This window comes from Chiloscyllium plagiosum, chromosome 7 (genome assembly GCF_004010195.1).
Source record: "Chiloscyllium plagiosum isolate BGI_BamShark_2017 chromosome 7, ASM401019v2, whole genome shotgun sequence".
In the NCBI taxonomy this organism is placed as follows: Eukaryota; Metazoa; Chordata; class Chondrichthyes; order Orectolobiformes; family Hemiscylliidae; genus Chiloscyllium; species Chiloscyllium plagiosum.
Genome location: NC_057716.1, coordinates 112,142,290 through 112,167,622, shown reverse-complemented (window position 1 = coordinate 112,167,622; position 25,333 = coordinate 112,142,290).

Sequence of the window (25,333 nt, the reverse complement as noted above, 5' to 3'; positions counted from 1 at the left end):
AAAACTGTAATGGGTTATGGTCAGTGCATGTGATTGTCTCAGACATTTCCAGGCAATATAAACGTTGACAAATTGTAACATCAGCACTAAGTGCATGGTCGACTTCTCAATAATATAATATTTCTGATGAAACATTTCCAGGAGAAATATCCAGAAGGTCTTTCTCACATGGGTCTACAGCAGTGACAACCACATAACTCACATCAACAGCCAACATGAATGACTTTGCGTAATTAGATATGGCTAATAATGGAGCAGTGATTAACACAGCTTTCAAGCTATCAAATATCTTCAGACAGTCTGCCAGCTACTGAAATGTCTTGCATTTATTTAGTAGTACAGTGATTGGAGCAGACACATTGCTAAACTTCAATACGACTTTCAGATAGAATTCATACAATCCCGGGGATTGGATTACTGCTCTCTTCGTCGATTGGATGCAAAAAGTCCCCAATAAATTCTGTTTTCACATTCTTGGGTGCATCTGTCGATGTCGCTAATATGGCTTGTGTTTTGGCGAATTCAATTTCTGCCAGGTTTATCGCCAAACCACCTCAAGCAGTCGGTCAAATAATTCTTATAAATGCTATAAATGTTCCTTCCATGTGTGACTGTAAAGGACCAGGCCGTCGATATGTATGTCACAGTTGTGTAGTACAGAAATCACTTCATTGGGTTGTCTCTGAAAAGTGGCAGGTGAGCACTTCGCACAAACTGGCATCATTTATGTTGATAAAATCTATTTCGTGTTCCAGAAGCCGACATTTCCTCTGCTCTTTCAGACAAGGTCACCTGCCAGTATCCTCTGAGCAATCCGACCTTGAACATTTCCATTGTTTATCCCACCTTCTCAAACATGGAATCGAATATGAATCTGACATTGTGACTCAATTGACTTTGCGGAAGTAGATGCGTAACGTTTGAAGAACATCCGGTTTTGGAACCATGGATATTGGCGAGCTGAATGGACTGCAAATCACTTTGATTTTCTTATTTTGGAGCATGCTCTTAAACTCTATTTAAAACTGTGCCAATCTTTGACCGTAAATCCGTAAAGGTTGTTGGTCAACTGGAAAGTCAGTTCCTGCATTTACATCATACTTTATGTGGTTTGTACCTCCCAGCAAATTTCCCCACGTCCCCACATGCTCAAGAGAAAAAAAGCTCATTTCGGTATTACTTTGGCAGTTAACTCCGTACCTTATTCCAGTTTTTGACTACTCCCTCATTATCCAGATTCTTTTGACGAACGAACAAGACAGAAACTTCCTTGTTGAAAGCTATCACACATTCTCTTTTTGCTCCTCCCTTTCAGAACAGATTTGAACATATCCGCATGACACACTGTCTAAGATTTCTTTGTATCTGGAATTGTTAGCAAATATTTCATCTCACTCAATCACCATTCCACTTGATATGGTCCACTAAACCTTGCTTTTAACAGTTTACTCATTACTGGAAGTAACACGTGCTTTTTATCTCCATCAGAAAACTTGTGAGTCTTTGATTTATTTCTGTGCCGTGTTTCATCATATACTCTTCTATTGGTGAGTCATGTCTGGCGAACTCCTCCGGTCTATTTTATTGTTCGCTAACATTTGACGAGCAGTCCATATATGCCGTCTCCGAATTTAGACTCACCAATTTCAGCTTAATTAATTTTAGTCATCCTACCACCTCATTTGTGAAAACTAACTCAAATGGTTTGAATTCGGTAATTTCATTGGGTCCACCTCGAAAGTCCAAACAGAGTTCCTTCTTTCGAATCATCCAGACAGCCTTGACTTTCTGCCCTGAACATGCATGTTTAAGTCTGATGCCGACATTCTAGCGCTCCATGCGATTCTGGACAGTATGCTGTGGGTCTGAACACTTTTTCCAGAAACTGTCCATAACTTCCTTGATGTAAAATTTGATTCTTGATCTGTTAGCCGCTCCGTGGATGGTCCGTATTTTTGGAAAAGTTTGAGTAACTCTTCTAAAATAGGTTTGGCTCTGAGATTTCGTAATGAAATGGCCTTTGGAAATGTTTTGGACACATCCATAATTGTTAACTTGTACTGAATTCTACTTTTTGTTTTACGTAGGTGCCCTGTGCAATCAATTCACACACTTCTGAAAAGTAACTCAAATGCAGAAATGGGTGGTAAAGGTGCAGGTTTTAATTTCTGCTTGCGATTTTCCAATGACCTGATACGTGACTTGCCTGGCAAAGTGGAACGACGTCACTCTACAGTCCAGGCCAGTAAAAATGTTGTTTGCATTTTACTTTGAGTTTTTCGTATCCCATAACGATCTTCCAAATGGACTCCATGCACACCGCAACACCTTCTTTCTGTAATCCACTGGTAATGCGACTTTATCGACTTCTCCCAAATTCTCCACTGCCTGAATATGTCATGGTCACCACTTGCGCGTGAAGACATCAATTTAAAGATACTAGCACTCAGGGGTATACACAGATTCCTCATGGTTTTACAGTTTTTGATACAATTGCTTCAATTTCTAATCTTCCGACTAAAAATCAGTTACTTTATCTGAGTTAACGATATTCACTTTGCACTCCAACTAGCCGTGATTTTTCTCAATGATGAGATCAAATTTGATCTCTGAAAATTCAATGTTAACTTCTTTACTGGTATTCTTTAATTTCTCCTGGTGTTTCAAGTGATGACGTCGTGACCTCATTACCACTCAGATAGAAAAATAAAACACATGGACATACTTTCGGTAATACCTCAGTTTCGTGATTTTCTGCTGACATGTGAAACTCAGCAGACAGAACATGTATCTGTGACAATATAAATCGTTGGCAAGGGCATGTTGTATTGCTGGAGTAGAGAGTTCTTCCAGTACTGAGAGCGTTGGGCAGGGAATATATATCTCTTGCGGCTGGCTTCGTTTGAATGTAGCAGAAATGATGAATGATTATGCGTTGTACATGGAGATTTATGGGGTGGAAGGTGAGGTCAGGATAGCCCTGTCATTGTTGCGGGAGGAGGCGTGGGGATCGAGGACACGGGTGAGGGAAGTGGATGAGACATGCTGCAAGGCAATCTATATCAAGTGGGAGGGGAAGTTGCGTCTTTAAAAAAGGGAGGCCACATGGTTTCTTCTGTGGTAGAAATGTTCCTCCTGGGAGCAGATCTGTCGGAGATGGATGAATTGGAAATAAGGGAAAGCGTTTTCACAGTAGTCAGGGTGGGTGGAGGTGCCATCCAGGAGATTATGAAAGTCGGTGCGTTTTTAAAAGATTCCAATGTTGAGTCAGTCACCGTTGGTGGAGATGGAGAGGGCCTGGATGGGGCGTGAGGTATCTAAGACAGTCTAAGTGAACTTAAGTAAGGGGTGAAATGTTTTGGTGAAACTGATGAACTGTTCAAACTCATCGATGGGGCACGAGGTGGCATCGATACATTCATCAGTGCCGTAGAGTAAAAGGTGGGGAATGGTGCCTGTCCAACTGAAGAAGACGGACTGCTCCACACAACCAAGACAGGCATGGCTGGGGCCCATTCGGTTGCCCACGGCTGCCTCTCTTGTCCTGAGATAGTGGGAGGGATCAAAGGAGAACTTTTGTAGGTTTGGAGCAGTTCAGCAAAACGAGTGAGAGTGTCAGTGGAAGAGTACTTGGGAGACGCCGGGAAATGACGAAATAAAGGGCTTGGAGGCTCTTGTCTTGATGGGTGGAGGTGTAAATAGAATGGGTGTCCATAGTGAACATGAGACATTGGGGGTCAAGGAAGTGAATGTCTTCGATGAGGAAGAGGGTGTCAGTGGTGTCCTGAAAGTATGTGGGGAGTTCATGGACTGGGGGAATAGGACAGTATCGGAATATCGTGGCTGTGGGTTTCCACGGGCAAGAGCAGGCCGAACCGATGTGTCATCTTGGACAGCCTCGTTTGTGTATCTTGGGTGGAAGGTAGAACCCAGCAGTGCAGCTGACTGAACTTTGAGGGTGGAATCTGTGGGTGGGAGATCCCCTGATTTGATGAGGTTGTGTATGGTCTGGGAGATTATGGATTCGTGACTGCAGGTGAGGCCGTGGTCGAGGGGGCAGTAGGATGAAATGTTTGGCGTTAGCATCTGGCTTCAGCAGTGAAGAATTTCGTGCGCCAAACGACCATTATGCTCCCTTGTTCGTTGGTTTGATTGTGAGGTTGGAGTTCGGGCAGAGGGAGTGGAGGATTGCAAGTTGAGAGCTTTAGATGTTGGATTGTGTGAAGAGGTTCGACAGGTTGAGGTAGTTAGTGTCCCAGAGGCAATTGTAAATAAAGATACCGAGGGCAGATAACAGACCAGCACGTAGTATTCAGGTGAATGGGGTGTGTCGGAGGCGGTAGATGAGGTCCTTGGAAGGTGGGCGGGATTCTTCATGGAAATCATAAGCATCGAGAGAGAGGTAGCAGATGTCACAATGCACGTTGAATTTATTGATCCGGAAGTGATTGGAGTTAACGGAAGACCTTTGCGGAACAATGATCCTTAATCCTCAGTGAGAGTATAGCCGAGGAGGAAAGCGAAAATACAACAGGACTGGGAGCTAGAACCGGGTGCTGGACAGAAACTGGAAGTGTGGGTAGTGACTGCAACTAGAGTGGGCGCGGCTGTGGAGATACTGGGGTTGACGCCATTTATGGAAGTGATGATCACCCAAGGCGTTGGGGGTCTGAGGAAGAGAATGTGGGATTTGCATAAGGCGTGTTATTGGCGGTGTTCAGGTGAGTGGCAGCAGTGGGGACTGACGTGCTTGTGACTCCGGCAGCTTTAGAAGCGAAAGTGGCGGAATGCGTGTTGTAGCTGATGTCAGAGGGTGGAAGTGACTGCTGTCGCAGCCATAACGGCAGAAGAGGTAATGTTCTGGTTCAGTCTCACGTTGGTTTTGGCGGCGGTGTATGATGCAACGATTAAGGCAGCAGGTGATCTTGCAGTGGTCGCGGCAGTGGGTGTCTGGCTGGCAGGCGTGGTGGTGGCATGTTCACCTGTGGCTGTGGACTGTTGGGCAGCAGGGACTCAAGTGACGTCTTCGTTCATTGGGAAGTTGGTGGCTGGAGCCGCCACATGGCCTTGGGGGGTGATCAGTTCTGTAGGCCGTCGAAAGCTTCTGGAATGTTCGATCAATCCGGACTACTGTGGTGTTACATGAAAAATTGTTGAACTTACAGTTTTTGATGTCCGGTATGTTGTAGATGAATAGTTACGTGCATTAGTTCTTCTGAGGATGCAAAACAGCAGAGATCCTTTGTAGTTCTCAGACAGTGTGGCCCTCAGCTGGGGCAGGGTTGACGATAAAGAGATAACTTGTTGGGACTTCTCAAGTGTGAAGTAGAATATCCAGAAGAATTGACATTTCTGGAGGTTTTGAATTTGAAGTAGGTATAGACTATCCTGTTCAGATCCAAATTGTGTTGGTTTGAATGCAGTTCGGGGTCCATATTGCATCCGCCGGTTCTAGGGAGGGAGGAGATATAATTGTGGCAGCGGGTCTGCTTCAGGACCTGGCTGAAGCGCTTCAGGGCAGTGGAGGCAACCTTTTGTTTGCAGTGAGAGGCAGATTCACCGAGATCCCTGTAGGGAGAGGATTAGATTAGATTAGATTAGATTACAGTGTGGAAACAGGCCCTTCGGCCCAACAAGTCCACACCGACCCGCCGAAGCGAAACCCACCCATACCCCTACATTTACCCCTTACCTAACACTACGGGCAATTTAGCATGGCCAATTCACCTGACCCTGCACATCTTTTGGACTGTGGGAGGAAACCGGAGCACCCGGAGGAAACCCACGCAGACACGGGGAGAACGTGCAAACTCCACACAGTCAGTCGCCTGAGGCGGGAATTGAACCCGGGTCTCAGGCGCTGTGAGGCAGCAGTGCTAACCACTGTGCCACCGTGCCGCCCACCTTCATTGTAGAACTTCATTGTAGGCACCCTTGAAAAAATCTTCGCCGTGAAGGTACATCAACAAGGTGAAAGTGAGGAATGTAGATGCTGAAGGTTAGAGTCAAAAGTGTGGTGCTGGAAGAAAATAACGGGTCAGGTAGCTTCTGAAGAGAAGGAGAAATGATTTTTCGGGCAAAAGCCCTAAACCAGAAATGAAGCTATGATCCGAGGGGTTGGAGAGATAACTTGGGCAACGATTGGCCTGGGGGAAGGTGGCTGAGAGTATGATTGGTAAATGCAGAAGGAGATAAAGGTGATTGGTCAGAGAGGATGGGGAGAGAATAGGTTGGAAGGAAGATGAACAGGTAAGAACAGTCATGAGGGAGGGGTTGATTCAGAAGGTGGGATCTTGGATAAGCTGGAGGGAGGGAATAGTATAAACTTTTGAAATCGACATGATGCTGTGTGTTTGGCGGTTTATGATGTGGAAGATGCCCTGTTTTTCCTCTTGGAGTCCTTTGGCTAGGGAGTGGTGATGGAGGAGGCCCAGGACCTGCGTATCCTTGGCGGACTGGGAGGGGGAATTGAAGTGTTCCGCCTTGGGGTGGTAGCTGGTTGGTGCTGGTGTCCTGGAGATGTTCTTTGAAGCGATCTGCAGGTAGACGTCGTGTCTCCCCAATGTGAAGCAGATGAATCGGAGGCTACAGATACTGGAAAGACATGTGTAATCCTTTCAAGCTCAGTTTGTACTTGAGCAGAATCCCACTTTAGATTTCTGAAGTTATGTCTCAGCTGCTGGCACAAGCTGATATGCATTACATTTGGCTTTCATCACCTTCTCATAATCTCGAGATACCTCTTCAGTTAATCATGCAAATGTATCATGGTTTCGACGTACAATCTGTTTTTGGAACAACCAAACCCACATGTTCATTGACCATGATCTTAGCTTGGTCAAATTCTATAATGTGATGAAAATAGCTTTAACGTCTTTATAAGTAAATTTATGTATTGCTTGAAACTATTTATATAGATCGACATCTGGTCTTTGGTTGTGATGGTTTTGTACATCATCACGATCGTCCTCACTAATCCAACCTTCTATCTGATTGTCCATTATTTTCAGCCGACTTTCCTATTGAACTTTCCAATTTCGGAAGTTCAACTCTCTCACGTTGGCCCTTTCCTCTCTCTGTGTCTTTCCTTATTCTTTTGCTCTTTTTTCCACTTTCTTCTCTTTCTTTCTCTCATTCTTATCTCTCTTCCACCATTTCCTCCGCTGGCGAATTCCCCTCCTTTTCTTTTTAGTTTTACGAACGTGATTCTTTCTCTCTTTTTGATTGTTCTGCGTGGGTGATTCGATCATTTTCCCTTTCCTTTGTTTTTTTTGCAATTTTCAAAGATCGTTATCATACTTTCAGCAACATCTAATGCCGAACTATTGCTGTAATTTACTCTCCTTTTCACAGAATTAAGACAACATCATTTCCATCTAATTTATTAATTCAAGCAGCATTAGCTTGTTCATTTCTGACAGAACTACTCGAAGTTACGTCTCCTCCCTGGAAAAAATATTCGTTACAGAATGAGCCATGAGTACACCAAGCACTGTTTATATCAGCTGAAATCAACATCCGAAAAAGACCCAACAACTGTCAATCGCTGCCTTTCAGTCCAACAACATTGAACCCAAACTGGAATTATCGAAAAGGTCCACACAAAAGCCCACAAAACGTTATGGCCAGAGACACTCAAAAACGTATGCAGATAGAGCAGAGCCTATTTCACATCCAGAAAGTTAGGAGATATGGGATGCAGGTAAATGTGGACGCACTATTGGCTGTTGGAAAGATATGAGTGGTAATGGATGGGAAGTATTCCGCCTGCAGACCAATGACCAGTGGTCTCCTGCTGCCATCTGTTTCTGGGCCTCCGCTCTTTGTTGATTATATAAATGTCTTGCACAAAGAAGTTGAAGGGTGTGCGAGTAGGTCTGCAGATGACAAAACTTCATTGGCATTGCAGACACTGATGAGGGCTTTTCCAGGGTACAACGTAACATGGAAACTATGCAGAGCTGTGCTGCGTAGCGGCAGATGAAGCTCAACCTGGATTCAGGCGAAATGATTCATTTTGCAAGGTCGAATTTGAAAGATGAATACAGAATTATAGGTAGGATTCCTGGCTTTGTGCAGGAACAGCTGCACCTTGGAGTTCATGGTTTAGATCCCTCAAAGCTTCAGTTCAAATTGATAGAGTTGATAAGAAGGCTTTTTTCTTTTGCTTTCATTACAGGGGATTGAGTTTAAGAGCCGTGAGCCTTTGCTACAGCTCTGTATAATCTGGTCAGATCACATTTGAAACATTGCCCCCAGTTCTGATCGCCTCAATAGAGAAAAGATTTATATGATTTAGAGAGGATGCAGAAGAAATTAACAGGAGGCTGCCTGGATTGAAGGGCTCGTGTTATGAACTGACAGTGAGTGAGCTAGGATTTTTCTCAAACAAGAAGAGTGATGACATGATAGAATTTTATAAACTGTGGGGCGCATTGATGGAGGCAAGAGCCAGAGACTTTTCTCCAGGGCAGAAATGCCTGTCACGAGGCGTCATAAATTTAAAGTAATTGAAGGAAGGGAGAAGGTAGATGTCAGATATAGCTTCTTTATGCAGAGATTCATGGATTCGTAGAATACGCTGCCAGCAGTGATATTAGAGTCAAAGACAATAGGAACATTTAAGCGACTGCTAGACAAACGCATGGAAGGCAATAAATTGAGACATGTGCAAGTAAGTTTGACCTTGGATGAAGTTAAATGTTCGGCACAGCACAGTGGTATGAAGTGTCTGCACTGTGCTCTGTTGTTCTCAGCTTTATGTTCTATAATCTAACCTTTTCTCTAAGAGTGTGATACTGGAAAAGCATAGCCAATCAGGCAGCATCCGGGGATAGGGAAAACCGACATTTCGGCTATAAGCCCTTCAAAAAGAATGTGCCCATCATCGGGAAGGAAGGGCTTATGTCCACAACCCCGATTCTCCAGCCTCTCGGATGCTGTCTGACTGGCTGTGCTTTCCCAGCAACACACACTTCGATTCTAATCTGCAGCATATGCAGTGCTCACTTTCTTGTAAGTTTTTTTGTCGTTGTAAAGGCAGATGTTAAGAGATTGTTTCATCTTTCGGTGCACTTGGGCAGGTCACTTGGCCCTAAGAAAAGCAGTATGCATTTAAACACTACAGCTGAGAAACGAAATAAAAGCAGATGGAATTTCGAATACGCTCACTGATAGAAAACTCAACAGACTCGATGCAAGAACTTAAGAAAGTAGCTTTACCAATTTGCGCAACAAAAATACACGTTTTGGCAAAAGATAAATTCAGATTCAAGTTCTTGACTCTGCCTGTATTCCTGATGAAGGGCTTTTGCCCAAAACGTCGATTTTACTTCTCCTCGGATGCTGCCTGGACTGCTGTGCTTTTCCAGCACCACTCTAATCTAAGCTCTGTGTTCCAGCATCTGCAGTCATTGTTTTTAGCGAGTTCTACTTTACGATTGTCTTACTTTAACATCCAGGTTCAGTTCACAGTTACGAAGGCAAACACAAGGTTAACATTCATTTCGAAAATTGGTCAAATACAAGAACAGGGATTTACTGCACAAAATTGTATAATGCTCTGGTTACAACCATTTGGAATAGTATGAGCAGTTTTGCTCCCTATAATGAGGGAAGGATATGCTGTCCTTGGGGTGAGTCCAGAGCTGGAATACGATATTGATCCCGGGAATGAAATCGTTGTCATGTGATGAGCCGTTCAGTCTGCACGTCCAGAATTTCGCAGCGTGAGGGGAAAGCTCATTGAAATTTAATGAATTCTGTGAAGTCTGAATGGGGTGGATGTGGAGAAAACATTTTCGATCTCAGGAGTATCTGGGACAGATTGGCAGAGTCTCAGAGTGAAGGGAGGAAATTTCAGAAATGACAGAACGACATTAATCCTCTGCTTCTAGTCAGTGAATCTGCGGAACACATTCCCATAGACGGCTGCACAAATGAAGTGCACTTACGTTAAAAATATAAATTTTAATGATTGTTTAGGGTATCAAAGATTAAATGGGCAAGGCAGGAAGACTAGGTTGTGAAACGTATAAGGAAGATCAAATTGAGGAGTAAATTGAATGCGCCAATTGGACTAATTCTGATCATGTATTTTATCGTCCAACTTCTAATTCTGAACTATACCTCGTTCCAAACATTACCATGTGTTTTCCTCAGCATTTGCTCCTAGATTTCATATTTACCTGCTTCCTGCCCTAACAATGCAATGAGATTAATTAATAATCAAAATTTGATGCAACAGAGTGCCTCAGTGGTAAGCAATGCTGTCACACAATGTACGGAATCTGGACTTGATTCCAGTCTCGGGGCGACTGTCTGTGTGAAGTTTGCACATATTCCCCCTGTCAGTATGAGTTTCCTCTGGGTGCTTTAGTTTCTCCCCCAATCCTAAAACGTGCTGGTGAGGTGGATTAATCTTGCTAAGTAGCCCATGGTGTTCTGGAATATGTCAGTTGCTGTATTAGTCAAAGGAAAATATTTAATCACAGAGTTGGGGAATGGGTCTGGGTGGATTACTCTTCAGATGGTCGATGTGAAGTGGTTGGGCTGAAGGGCCTGTTTCTGAACTGTAGGGATTCGATTATTCTTAATCACAATTTTCAAAAGCAATGGCAAACAAGTCCTTCACTGGATAAATTCGTCCAGTTGAAAAAAAAATACTACGGATGCTAGGCGTCTGTAACATTTTGCTCACCAGGAACGCTGAAATAAGGATCGAAATGGAAAACAAAGAAACTCAGGCAAGGTGACAATTGACATCTTTATTTTATGTAAATTTGATTCTTCAGTGCTCCAAAAGTCTCGATTGTTTCGTATGTCTATTTCCCTATGACTGTGTAAATGTAATTCAGTTTCTCATTACGCCAAATCTAAACTTTATTCTCATTAATTGTAATTAAGTCCAAATTCGTGTTAACAAACTTTTTGAGGACAGTGATAGGGCACATAGGATTAAACCTTTCCATTATTAAAGTTGCCAGTCATTCCAGCAAACAATTCCACAATACGAGAAAGGAGGCGTCGAGACGATTTGTGGAAATAAAATCACGCACATGGCACCCACAACTCACTGCATAAAAGGTAGCATAGCAGGAAGAAAAGTGTATCAATGAGGTTATGAACTGCCTTCGTAAACAAAGCTTTGGACCAAGTCGCAATTATGGGGAATCCCTGGAAAATAATATTAAAATAATTGGACATATGATACCTAACATGGAAACAATGGACTTGTTGCTTCTATTTCCATGTTCCGCAAGACATTAGAAGACAGGAGAGAACATTCCAAAGCACCAAATTTAACAATCGTCCCTTACATTAATACTAATATCTCTTTCGTGACCAATGTTGAGTCTTTCACGACCAACATCCAGAGTCTTCTCATTTACCAGAATCTGATCAGGGCTACGCCTGTGAGTACGGTGGCTTCAAGTAAAGATCGGAGACTGGATTCCTGCAATGAGTTAATCACCTACTGACAACAAAAAGACGGTTCACGACGTCCAAACCGATGACAGATATATGATGAAACGTGCCGTATTTCCGTGAAGGTGCACAGTTCCCACCACACGCAAGAATCTTGAAAGGATTCAAGATAAAGGAGTCCACTGGACTGATACTGTTTCCAACGCTGCACATAAACAGTGCCAAAGAAGAGTCAAAAGGGTGATGGAACTTGAAAATCCAGGTAAAACAAACTGTGGATGGTGTAAATCAGTAAAAAAAAATCAGCAGTTCCTGGAAAAGCTCAACAGATCAGGCAGCAACTGCGGAGAGAAATCAGAGTTAACTTTTCGGGTCGAGAGACCATTCCTCACCACCTTGAAACTTGAACGTTGTTTCTCTTTCTTTAAATGCTGGAAGACGTGCTCAGTTTCTCCAGCACAGTTTGTTTAGTTCTGGATTCCCAGCAATGGTACTGCTTTCTTTTTAATGTTGAAACAGTGTATTGATCGAAAATTAATCCATGCATAAATTCGCCAAGCCTCTTTCGACAACACATTGCAAACGCAAGACAACTTTCATCGCAAAGAGCAAGGGCACCATGTTCATGGGAACACAACCATCTGTTAATTCCCGTGCAAACTTCAGTACGGAATATATTCCCGTTGCTTCTGCATCGCTGGATCAAATTTCCGGTGTAAGGTCATTCACTGGTTAACTTTACCAAACAGATTGTCCGGTCTGATCAGTTCTTTCTCAATAACAACTGGAGATTGACCATAAAGTTTAGCTTAGACACTTGCATTCATGTATTTTGGAACTAGTCCCTCTCAGTTATTACAACGTCAGAGCGTGTTTGTATTCACACAGCATTCACCATCTCTCTTTTCCTTATATTCGGTTCGAGAATTTCTATGTCGTGTTTCAGTCAGTATTCCATTTCACTTTGTCAGTCGTTTTGTTAAAGTAATGCACGTTCCTGTTTGTTCTTCACCAACATTTATGACTTCATTCTCGATCACTCTGATGTATATTCTGCATGTGGTTTGGTCGGCAAACAAGTTGATATGAATTTCGAACTTGGCAGATGACCTGTCTACATTTTGATCTCATTTTATTCCATTTCAATAATCATCTTATTTAACCAAGTTTTTTCCAACTTTTCAACTGTAAATAAAATTATAAAGTAACGTCAGCAATCAAATAAACAAAGTAATTAATCTGACGTTTGAGGTGCTCAAAACATGAGGAATTTGGCTGGAATGATGAGAAGAGACAGGGTTCGAAATAGTACCTCTCGTCGTTATCTGCTATCAGCCACTTTGGTGGGAATACTCGGCCTGAATATGGGGGCACAGAGCTACAAAAATAAATATTTTAGGTCCCTCCCCTCGGCAATGCTTCAAATACAAAATGTGTTTATCTGTTTGTTCATTGATCGAAAATTGAGTGCCTAATGCAATTTAATTGCTCCCTTGGAGACTGTCAGATAAAATAAATGAAGGGCAGTCTGAATATTCACAAAATTAAACAGCTCAACTTGGAAGATTGAATTACTTGCGAACGATCATGCATGGACCAGTGAAAGGGCTCTTCTATGCCATTATTTATCCAATAGTTGCCGTTGTTGGAATCCCAGATAAGAAATGAATGACAAAGAAAGTACTTAGTTATTTGGAAATCTTCACTGAAGTTCCTTTTATCCCTTGCCCAATTTTCTAAGATTCACCCCTCTGTAAACGTAAGGGACATAAACCAGGAACATTTAGATGGTATTGTCATTTTGTTTATTGTATATTATTGCATGTTATGAATCATTACAGAGAGTTATAGTGCATTATTTGCACTTATATCATTGAGAAATGTAAGATTATATTCAATGATTTATGACACACATTTCACTTACTAGATAGTGCAGATATGAATTAATAAACAGTATTGCCTGAACAATAATCTGTTGCACTTTTAAGGATCAAGTTTACTTTTAAACTAAATTAAATGCCGTAGATTTAATGGCATATGAGCTGTAGTTTAGCCATGTCGTGAAGTGCATTTTCCTGCACCGATCTTATATTGACGTTGATAAAGAAGATCAGCCATGACGTAGATGAGTGGCATGGTGGAATGGCTGAATCTATTACTGAATAAATGTCTGCATGACACACATTCTGTTGGATGCATTGTAATCAACAACTGTGTGCATGGGTTTAAAAAAAGTCTATAATGCTAACTTATGGTGTAGTTAATTACGTAAGCTGCAAATGTGCAACTACCTTGAGTGTTGCAAGGAACTAATATTTGATACTTTTCGCAGAGGTGTATAAAAATAAAACTGAATTTATTCTATTTCAGATTTTTGGCTCATGTTGTTGCATTTTCTTTTGCATTTGACGTTCATCTTTTAAAATATGCATTAATTATTAACCAGTAAGATATCTATTTACTGTCGTGACGAAACGTTCCTTTCACGTCTTGATCACGTATGCACATGGAGTGGCTTTAGTTTGCAGACACTGCAATATGAATAGTGTGGTATTTCACAGGAAGTTTCACAAACATATTTTACACAAAGGGAAACAGGAACAGATGAAGAAGTTGATTATCAAAATGTTGGGGTATGAGGAGTGATACAGAGAAGGAAAGACTTTGAAGAAGAGAATTTCATATCAAAATTAAAGGCATTAACATCGCATATTGAATGTTAATTAGCATGATTATACAAGGGGGTCGATTTGGAGAAAATTTGACAGCTCAGATAATAATGGGAAAGTGAACTTTCACGGGTATCAAAAAGAATACTGCTCACTGAAGAGAATAAATTGCCACCAGTGGTGCGAATTTGCCAGTGAGCAGAGGCCTGAAGCCCAATGGTTTGGGTGTCAGTTGTGGTTGTTTCAGACCATTCTACTCACAATTTCCTATGAATGTTGGTGAGCCTGCGTCTGGAGATGCCACCGGAGAGGATAAGAAGCGTTTCAGTGTCAGATAGGGTGAGGCAGTATGTGTTTCTTGGGGTCCACTTGGAGACATCTGTCTGGGGAACATTTAGGTAATGCCTTTCATTACACTTCGTACTTGAAGAAACTATTTAACTTTTTTATCCAACACAGCCAACTTGATGGCAATTGCAATTCTGGCCCGAGGAAGGTGCGGACTCTCCAGGTGCATCACCTACTATTTGTTGGCCATAGCGACGACAGATTTCCTTGTTATTGTCACCGGATGCATCCTTAACCGAATCAGCCGCATTTACTTTAGCTACAGTGTTCTATCCACCACCCCCATATGCAGACTGACAACAATTCTGGTCCGCTGCAGCCGGGATGGCTCCGTCTGGCTAACTGCAGCCTTCACCATCGACCGTTTTGTGTTCATTTGCTTGCAGAGCCTGAAGATCAGATACTGCACTGAGAAAACTGCGTTGCTGATCATAGGAATGATCTGCATCCTGAGTTGTGTTAAAAATTTCCCTTTGTACATCATCTACAGGCCCTTCTACATCCTGGATGGGGTAGCCTGGTTCTGTGGTATAAAGACAATCTTTTATACTTTGCCAGTCTGGCAGGCCTATGACTGGATGGAACACATCTTAACCCCCTTTCTTCCATTCCTCCTCATCCTGCTACTCAACGTCCTGACCGTAAAACACATCATCACAGCCAGCAAACTCCGTCGGAAACTTGTACATACTGAAAATGGCAGTGACTCCGAGATGGCAAACCGTAAAAGATCCGTCGTCCTGCTCTTTGCCATTTCACTCAGCTTCCTGCTGTTGTGGTCCACCGAGGTTGGACATTTCTTGTACTTACGTATTAAGGGTGATGCATACTTCAACAACTTGAATTTCAAAGACTTAAACTACGTCCTGCAAGAGACAACGAACTTGTTCCAATTACTCAACTCCTGCAACAACGTATTCATCTATGTGGTGTCCCAGAATAAGTTCCGTGAGGAGTTCAAGAAAGTGTTGCTGTGTCCTTTTGCTGTACTCATAGAACGCTGTAAAAAATAAAATATCCGGAAAACATCTACAACGTGTTCACCCTCAATTGATGTACCTCATCATGGACCACTCTCAATCATGGTTCAGTAAGTGACGGATTGTAGTTTTATCTACTTTTCTGCAGTCTTGCTGTAAACATTTCTTCCACTTTTTTTTGTTTCACATCACCAATATGCTTACATGCGCATCGAAATTGTGCAGTCAGTGCTCGTTAATTGAAATTACTTCCACCCTTCCTTCCTGCTTTCATTCCTTCCATCCTTGCGTCTTCTTCCCTTTCTTCATCTCTTCCATTTATCCTTTCTTCCAAATAATAAACTCCTGCTCAGTATTCTTGCTGTGGCCAAATATTTATGTGTATTGATAAGGCAAAACACTGAGGTTTACCAGCGCACCTCAATCCTCCTGACTGCATTTCTTCACGTTGCAAATTTTAACTGAGTTCTGGTTTAATTAGTCGCAGCTAAGTCACAAGAAATGCCAGCAAACTGCACCCAGTTTTTCTCAAGTTTAATTTACTCCCATTGAGGAAACTCGTGTTTTGAAGGAGAATCATACCAGACTCAAAACCTTGTTGTTGTTTGTCTCCCCACAGATGCTACCAGACTTGCCGAGATTCTCCATCATTCTATCCATTCATTTTATGAACCCCTTATTTCATTCAGCACCTCCAATTCCAGCACTCTGACAGCAGCCCTGCGGAATGACTTGTACTGAAGTGCTTGTTTCCACGTTGCATGACTCTGTAACTTCCTGTTCTATCCACTCTCGCATCCAATCATTTTAAAGAACCCAGGAAATCTACAGTTAACACATGTTACTTCAAAGAAAAGAATTCTGGCCTGGAGATTCTCTCTACAAAACTGCTTTTTCTTAATATCTGGACGTAGTCCAACGCTGATATTTCCAAAGATAAATTGCGAAAATATTGACCATTGGCACATGGAAATATGTTAAGGAGAAACAAAAGGAAAATCCAGACACCGACTTTTTTACACTTTAGAAACTCTTTGGGAAGGGGATTCAGAAGGGGTAGACGGGTTAACTGTCCAACTGGGCATAGACATTCAAAGAACATTCCTTAACAGTCTGGGCCATTGCCCCTACTGTTCTGGGAGTAAAGAACTGATATGATACATTGAAACTAATTTCATTTCCACACCTCAGACATTCAAACCTCATCTTGGCTCTGCAACAAGGAGGAAACTTAGGAACAGAAAAATAACACTGAGAAGTTCGAAGTGAGACAGCTGTGATTGGAGGAAAGCTGCTTTCTCTTGGCAAAAATGAGTCTTCATAGTGGCAATATGCATCTTGAAATCACTGACAGCCTGCTTTCGGGGTTAATGGAAATGGTGGAATTATTTGTATCTCTCGTGCGATTGTTCAGTATATTCTGCTGTTAACCCAGAGGCTAATCTTTCAGGATCAAGGTGATGACTCGTCCTTGTAAGACATGACTCCGTTGCACGTCAATAACCCACAATACCTGTCTTAAGTACACATGATGTTTCCTTATGTGCAAGATGTTATGGCAACGTGTACCACAAATTCACTGCCCTCAGCCGAAATAAATTTCTCTTGGTCTCAGTTGTAAAGAGCTATCCATTCCCTGTGACATTTTGCCCTTGCATTTCAGGCTGTATAACTGGTGAAATTGTCTTCTCCAAGTTCACCCCATCCAGGTGTTTGCACATTCTCCCTGTGACTGCGTGGGTTTCCTCCTTGTGCTCCGGTTTCCTCCCACAGTCCAAAGATGTGCAGGTTAGGTGAATTGGCCATGCTAAATTGCCCGTAGTGTTAGGTAAGGGGTTGCGCTTCGGTGGGTCGGTGTGGACTTGCTGGGCCAAAGGGCCTGTTTCCACACTGTAATGCAATTTAATCAGGCTTCTCAGCATTCCACAACCCACCACCAAACTATATTGAGTACAGACCCAGAGTCCTCATCCATTCCATATATGAAAGAACTTTCATTCCCGAATTCATTCTTCTAAACTACTTTGAACACTCTCCAAAGCCAGCACATCTTTCCTTAGTGGCAGAGTTCAAAATTGCTGACAAACATGTGAAACATATTCTGACCAGACCATTATACAGTCTCAGCGGTATGTCATGTCTGATCTTAATATGTCCTTATTAAATGAATTTTCTATTTAGGTTTCCCTTCAGTACTGACAAATAAACCTGCATGTTAACCTTAGGAAAATACAGATTAAGCAATGCTAAATCCCTTTTGAACTTCAGAATACCGAAGTCGTTCCAATTTCGAAAAGTCTATTTCTCTGTTCCAGAGACCGATGTATTTTATTCCACCTGTCAAGTTTTTTTTTTTCTGCACATCCATTTCGGCACAGTCATTCTGCAGACTGCTCGCTTCACCAATGTTTCTCGTTCCGACATCTTTTGGTTGGGTTGTCAGCAAATTGAGCATAAATGCTTTCTGTTCCTTCGTATCGATCTTTACTGTTTAATGTGAGTAGTTGTGGTCACAAAACGGATACCTGCAGAACTCGAGTGAACAGCTTTTGTCTTCCTGAGAAAGAAAGCTTTATCTGTCAGTCAACCCATCCTTGATTTACACCCAAAACACCAGTTGTTAGAAAAGCTCAGCAGGCCTTGCAGCCTCTGTGAAGACAAATCAGAGTTAACGGTTCGGGTCCAGAGACTGTTCCGAAGGACGGTGAACCTTCCTCCTTTGTTTTTGACAGTTCTATGCCCCACGTATCATTCCGTCGTATATTTTTTTCCGCTTGTGCCACGCGGCAATTTTTCAAAGGCCTTCTGGTAATCCAAAAAAATGACGTTCACCCGTCCCCTGGCAAACAAAAACTGTCATTGGCAGAAGTGGGTAGTGCGGACGTTGGAGATTAGTGTCAAGATTACAGTGGTTCTCGAAAAGCACAGCAGACAATGCAGAATCAGAGGAGCAGGAAAATTGACGCTTTGGGCAAGAACCCTTCGGGTAAAAGCAACACGCTGATCTTGACTAAAATTGTCATTGCCTTCTCAAGTAAATGTACAGGTTTTGCAGGCATGACTTTTCCTGGAAGTCGTGCTCATTCTAAAATCTTAGCAACAGCAGAACATGTGCTAACTGGCACCATCTTCTGCTTCCCATCCTACATAAACATGGATATTGCATAAGCCATTTTGGCTCCTCGGACTCTGTCCATTATTCCAGCGATTTCTTATGCATCACCAAAAGTACTTCTACAATTTCTACAGATATTCTCTTAGAGGTTTTGACGTAATCCATTGGGTTCGAATAATGTATCCACCTTCAGAACTTGCAGCCTCCCCAGTATCTTATTAGTAGTGAGAGCCACGATACACAGCTCTGTCCTGTGACATTTTTGAAGTTCTGGTAATCTGCTGCGAGTGTTGATCACCATGCAAACTGTTGCAATGTACAATTTCTCTGTTCTCTATTATTGCTTCCCCAGCTTTAATTCTCAATGGTAAGTTGCCCGCTTATTTCTCTCCCAAAATTTTAACATACATAAGAAAAAAAGACACTTGCAATATTCTTAAACATTACTGGACAGCTTATAATTTCATCTTCTCTCCGCATATTATTTCCTTAGTTGTCCTCGGGTGTTTAAAGGCTTGCAAATCATCTGACTTCAACACATTGTGAAAGTTTTAATTTTTGTTTATGGTTCCCTGAAGTTTTTGACAATCATCTTTGCCTCGTTCTCCCTTTAGTATGCTTCCTGCTCCTTGACAAATTTAAGCTTCTGGAATTACACGGTGAAACTCCTGCAATTCCAGGCCTGTTGTCTTCCCTTCTCGGCTCCCCTTGCAATCAACTCTGGACAGCTCCTCCCTCATTTTTTACACTGTTACATTTGTTTCAAAATTCTTCCTCTCAAATTTTAGAGTGAAAGCTTAATATAATAGTTCACTACAGCCAAAAGATCGTTCAACTTGCGCTGCCTGGTCAAGGCTACCTGATTTCACTTCGACAAATTCAGAATAGTTTGATCCCTAGTTAGGCCACATTCGGGGTACTGCGCCCATATCTGGTCGCCTCTTTGCAAGAAGGATGTGTGGGCTTTGGAGATGGTGCAGAAAATGTTTACGAGGATGTTGGCTAAACGAGAGGGTATCATCTATTAGAAGACACTAAAGAAAACGTGGATAATTTTCTCTGGAGAGTGGAGGTTTAGGAAAGTCTTGATAAACGACAATACCATTATGCGATGCATAGATTGACTTGACAGCTAGAAACTTTTTTCCCCAGACTTGATATGTCTAAAACTAAGGGGCATGCATGTCAGGTCAGAGTGATGAAGTCGCAGGAGATCTGACGAACACTTTTTTTTTGTACAGGATATGACAGGAGTCTGGAACGTACTGCTAAGGTGGGGTGGTGGACACAGATGCAAAGGGGTGGTTAAAAAGACAAATGCATGAAAACGCAAGGAATGGGGTGGCATGGACCAAGAGCACGCAGACGTGTTTATTGAGTAGTTTCATTTGACGTCATTTGCAGCACAACATCGTTCCTGTGCAGTATAGATCTATGCGCTATGTTCTCGTTCTAGTTGGCTTCAGAAAAACCTTCACAATAAAAAGAAAGTCTGATCTAAGGTCTGGGAATTCATTTTCATATGATCTATGGCTAACCTGGTTGTCGCAGTCCACCTGATTACTTAAATCTCCGACTATTATTATAACATTGCCTTTCTTAAATGCCTGTTGCATCTCTCCATTTATTTTCTGTACCATGCCCCCTAACCGATCCGGAGTACATTTTGGCGGCACGTACAACCTCCTATTGTAGCCTTTTCTCATTTTATTTCATTACCATGCATTTTCTCAGCTCTGTACATAGAGACTCGGGGCCTTCTGACGCTGTATGGCTTTTTGTTATCGACTTCATTTTATTTATTTCTAGGCAACGACATCCCAGCAGCCTGTCTGTCTGTTCTTTCGTTGGGATATGTTCACTTGGTAATTGATTCCCAACTCTTATTCCTTTATGGTATCATCTCTGTGATGCCCAAAACATCACACTGACAATTGCAATCTGCAAACAAGGTCATTTAAATTTTGTATTATGTGAATGTTCAAGTTTTACATGTCAGTCCTGCATTTACCACTCCTCTTATCATAGTTGCCCTCTTATCTGCTGTGCTGACCGTTTGTTTCCTGAAATTGTCAACATTCCTTGCCCTGTCACTTTTTCTAGAAATTCTAAAATCATCTCCAAAGCCTATGCACCCTATCCTCTCACCTGCTTTAATGAGATCAAAATCTTCATGACAACCTCATTTAAGATTTTCACTCGGATTCTGGTTGCAGATTAGTTCTGGTGGAGCGTATTCCAATGTTTCCAACTCCTTCCTGCCATAATTCAGATAGCAGTGTCCCATCAAGAGAGACCCCTCTTTCCTGCTCCACTCTGAACCCTTTGATTTACTTTTTTACTTTGCTAATTTCTCTGCAAATTATGACATAACTCATGGAATAAACCATATATTTATCTTTTGAATTCTTGCTCAGTTGTTCTGTTCCTAATTACTGATATTCCCCAAACAAGATCTCCTGCCCACTCTCGCCAATGTTGCTTGTCCCCAAACGGATTAAAACAGGTGAAACTCCTCCATCTCACTCCAACATCTTTTCACGTCCGTTCAACATTTCACTTCCGTTCACCTGCTGTATGTTTCTGCCTCACGAAACATAACTTCCATGAAAAGCTCCCCATCCCTGGAGTTCGATGTTCAGTCTCCAGCTCATCGGCTACGAGCTGGATTAGTCATGCAACTAATTCTTGCTTCAGGTGTGATCAGCACAAACTGTGTGGGGTCCACCATCTCCCACAAAATACAGGGGCAAAATATTGTTTTACACTGCATGTTTCTATCTAATTAAATCGAATCAAATATGTATATTCAAAATTTCCTACAAGTCCTTCTTCAATGAAATATTTCTCCAAATGACCTACAAAATGAAAATAACTCAGAAAATATATTTAAATTAGAAGCTACTAACCACCCAATGAATTACGCTGTTTGTTTTGATATCACTTCCCTGACACTTTTTCTGATGACTGAGGGTCCTTCCAAGCTGGCTTCTCTCTCTCACTCTAATTCCCTCCACGCTCCCAGGTAAGTGTATAGGCCTCGAGCCTCAAGTTCCATTTTTATTTCCTGCTTATTACTAATGGCTTACCGTACTAATTTCTCTTGCATATTTGCTGCAAATTCCTCCCAACTATTAAACTGCAAGACTTCCCCCACCCAGTATCCTACAGGCCTTCACCGAACCAGTGTCCGTGAAGTCTTATCCCACCAAGTATCCTGCAAGTCTCATCCCAGATAATATCCTGCAAGGCCTCTTCCCACCGAGCATCCTGCAAGAAGACTTCCTACCCATATCCTTCAACATCTCCTCCTACCCATTATCTTGCAAGATCTCCTCCCCTCCCCAGCCTCCTGCAAGGCAGTTCCCAACAAGTATGCAACATCTCCTCCCACCCAGTATCCTGAAAGAATTCCAACACATTCTCCCTAATTGTCCACCTCTGCCGCCACTGCACAGAGGTGGGGGGGGGAGGGGGGCATATTCCCCCCAGCCTCCTGCAAGGCAGTTCCCAACAAGTATGCAACATCTCCTCCAACCCAGTATCCTGAAAGAATTCCAACCCATTCTCCCTAATTGTCCACCTCTGCCGCCACTGCACAGAGGTGGGGGGGGGAGGGGGGCATATTCCACTCGTGGCCATCTATCTTGAACAAAATTACTTCCGTTCCAGCCAGACAGCTCTCCGCTGCAACACCTCCCTCCTGTATTCTAGTGATTAGGTGGTCTGTGTGAGCTCTGACAAATGAATAAATGCACACCAAGCACTTCCTTTTCTATGCTGTCTATGTCTGACTCTCCTTTTATGAAACTATGCATTTTAACTCCAAATTCTCCGTTCAGCAACACACCCCAGGTCATTAAGTGTACCAGTCAGCTTGGAATCTGCATTTCCAACATGCAGCACCTCGCATTTGCCTAAATTAAACTCCATATGCCACTCCTCAGCCCCTTGTTCCAGCTGATCAAGATCCCATTGCATTGTTGGTTAATCTTCCCTGTCCATTACACTTCCAATTTCTCTGTCATCTGCAAAGTTATGAACGATACGAAACATTCATATGAATGATGAAAAGCAGTGGAGTCAGCATCAATCCTTGTGGCACAGCGCTGACCATAGACACCCAGTCTGAAACGCAAAACTCTACCACTGTCCTCTGTTTTTTTTTTTAACCTTCGAGCCTTGAGATATAACCTTGCTAACAAATCTCCGAGGAGTAGCATGGTCACATGCCTTACTAAATCGACATGGATCACGTCTACAGTTCTGCCCTCATAAATTCATTTTGATACTTCTTCAAGTAACTCATTTAAATTCGTTTCACATGATTTCCCGCCCAAAAATCTATGTTTATGAAACCTAATCAGTCTTTCACTTTGCAAATATATGTAAATCCTCATCTTCAGTATTCCCTTCGACAACTTGCCAAACACTAATGTCAAACTCACCAGTGTATATTTCCCAGTTATTCGCTTACCACATTTCTTAAATAGTAGCACCACCTTAGCTATCCTCTTGTCTTTTGTCACCTCACCTGTAACTATCGATGATACAAGTATATCAGCAAGGGGTCTAGCGATTACTTCGCTACCTTCCCACAGAGGTAGACATTACACTTGATCAGGCCCTGGGGATATTTTCACTTTTATGCGTTTCAAGACGTCCAGCACCTCCTCCTTGAGAACATGGTCATTTTGCGCGTTGTCAACAGCTATTTCCCCACATTTTATTTCTCCCATGTCAATTCAACAGAAAACACTGATACAAAATATTTGTCTCATTTCTCCCCACCCTCATGCAGCTTCACACATAGGTTGCCCATCTGATCCTTGAGGGGCCCAAATTTCTCCCGATTTACCCTTTTGTCCTTAATGTTTTATAAACTACCTTTGAATTCTTCCAAATCCAATTTGCCAAAGCTATCACATGTCAACTTTATGAACTCCTGACTTTCCTCTGAAGCATACTGCTACTGTCTTTATATTGTTGTCAGGATTTTTTTGCTCTATCCTTATCTGATATGTGGTTCCTTCTTTTTCTTAACTAAAATCTCAACTTCTTTGGTCATCGGCTTTCCCTGCAGCTAATACCATTTCCTTTCACGCCAACATGAATCGTTATCTCAGTTTTGAAGGTTTCCCATTTTCCAGCCCCCCACCCCTCCTTTAACTGCGAATATTTGCTCCCAATAACCTTTTGAAGATTCTTGCCTCATAACATCAATTTTAGCCTTCCTAAAATTTAGGACTTCAACTTTGGGATCCGTTCTATTCTTTTCCGTCACTATTTAAAAACGAATAAAATTATGAACTCTGGCTCCAAAGTGCTCTCCTACTGCAAACTCCATCACCTGCCCTGCCTTATTTCCCAACAGTAGGTCAAGTCTTTCACCTTCTGTAGTAGGTGCATCCCCACACTGAATCAGAACATTTTCCTGGACACTTTACAAATTCCTATCCATCTAAACGTTTAAGCCCATAACAGTCCGCGTCTATGTTTGGAAACTTAAAATCCCATACCGCAACCATTCTATTATTCTGGAGTATAAATGAAATATCCTGACAACTGCTATGTCAACTTGCCGCTGACTATTTGTGTATGTGTAGTAAAATCGCAAGAAGGTGATCATCCCTTTCTTATTTCTCACTTCCACCCAACTAACTTCACTGGGTGTTTTCCAAGGAAAAACAACCCTACGTACAACAGTATTGCTACAGCGAATCAAAACACGCCACTCCCCCATTTTGGACCCTGTCGCCTTCAGGACTCATATATCGACTTCAAACATCTTGCAGCCGGAACAGCGAATATATGTTTCCCTTTGGACCTCTGATAATATTGATATAGTCTGAAGTCTGGTTTCCGGATGCAGGAATATTCCATCACAAGATAGACCTCATGTGGAGAATGATTGGTAACGTCAGGACAAAGCTAAAAGATAATGCTCAAATAGATTACGACAACAAGTCCTCTTGTCCATGCCTAATCCACATTGCGAGAAATTGTTGGAAGCAGAATCAATGAAAACATTCAGAATGACATTGGAAAGTCACTTTGAAACCACAGACCTGCGCAGCTGCAATTAGTGTCTCGTGCCAGAGGACTACAACTCGTTCCATGCTTTTGTTGTTGTTGTTTTCCAATGAAACGACAGTCTGAATGACTTCTATCTGTACCATAAGTTCTTCAGACCATTAAGCCAATGTTTTCTGCAATCTATGTGTTAGTCAGGGCGGTTTTCTTCAGAAGGGAGTAGGATGCGCACACACTTATTGGCATCCAGGTGGGTGGTGCAGCACAATCCCACTTCGCACCCGGCTGGCCTCCCCTCGCCCTGTTCCTCGGGACAGTGACCAAATGTGAGGGGAAATGATAAAACAGGACGCTGATGTCACACTCGTCATTCTGTCCCATTCAAATATGTCGCCTGACTGCTATTCTTTCTGAATTGTTTTTCTTGATAAGTTTCTTTTCCTCCTTGGTTGGAAAATGGCATGTGCGAATGTAGGTATGAATTTGCCTTTTTGCCAACTGCTGTGTTTGTTAGCTGTTACTGCAGTAATATTTATTGTATCCATTATTCTGCTTTTTTTTCCATTAGTTGACTTATTGTAAATTCTTCCGTCTTTTGTACATATTTTCACTGGATCGTTTTATTACGTTGTTCTTGCGTAACGTTGTGTATTTTGATCAATCAGGACACTTCACATCTCCATATGTGGGAAGAAAAAAGTAAGAATCGAGGCGACCATCTTAAAATACTTTTGCGGGAGTCCGCTCTGTTGTCTAACACT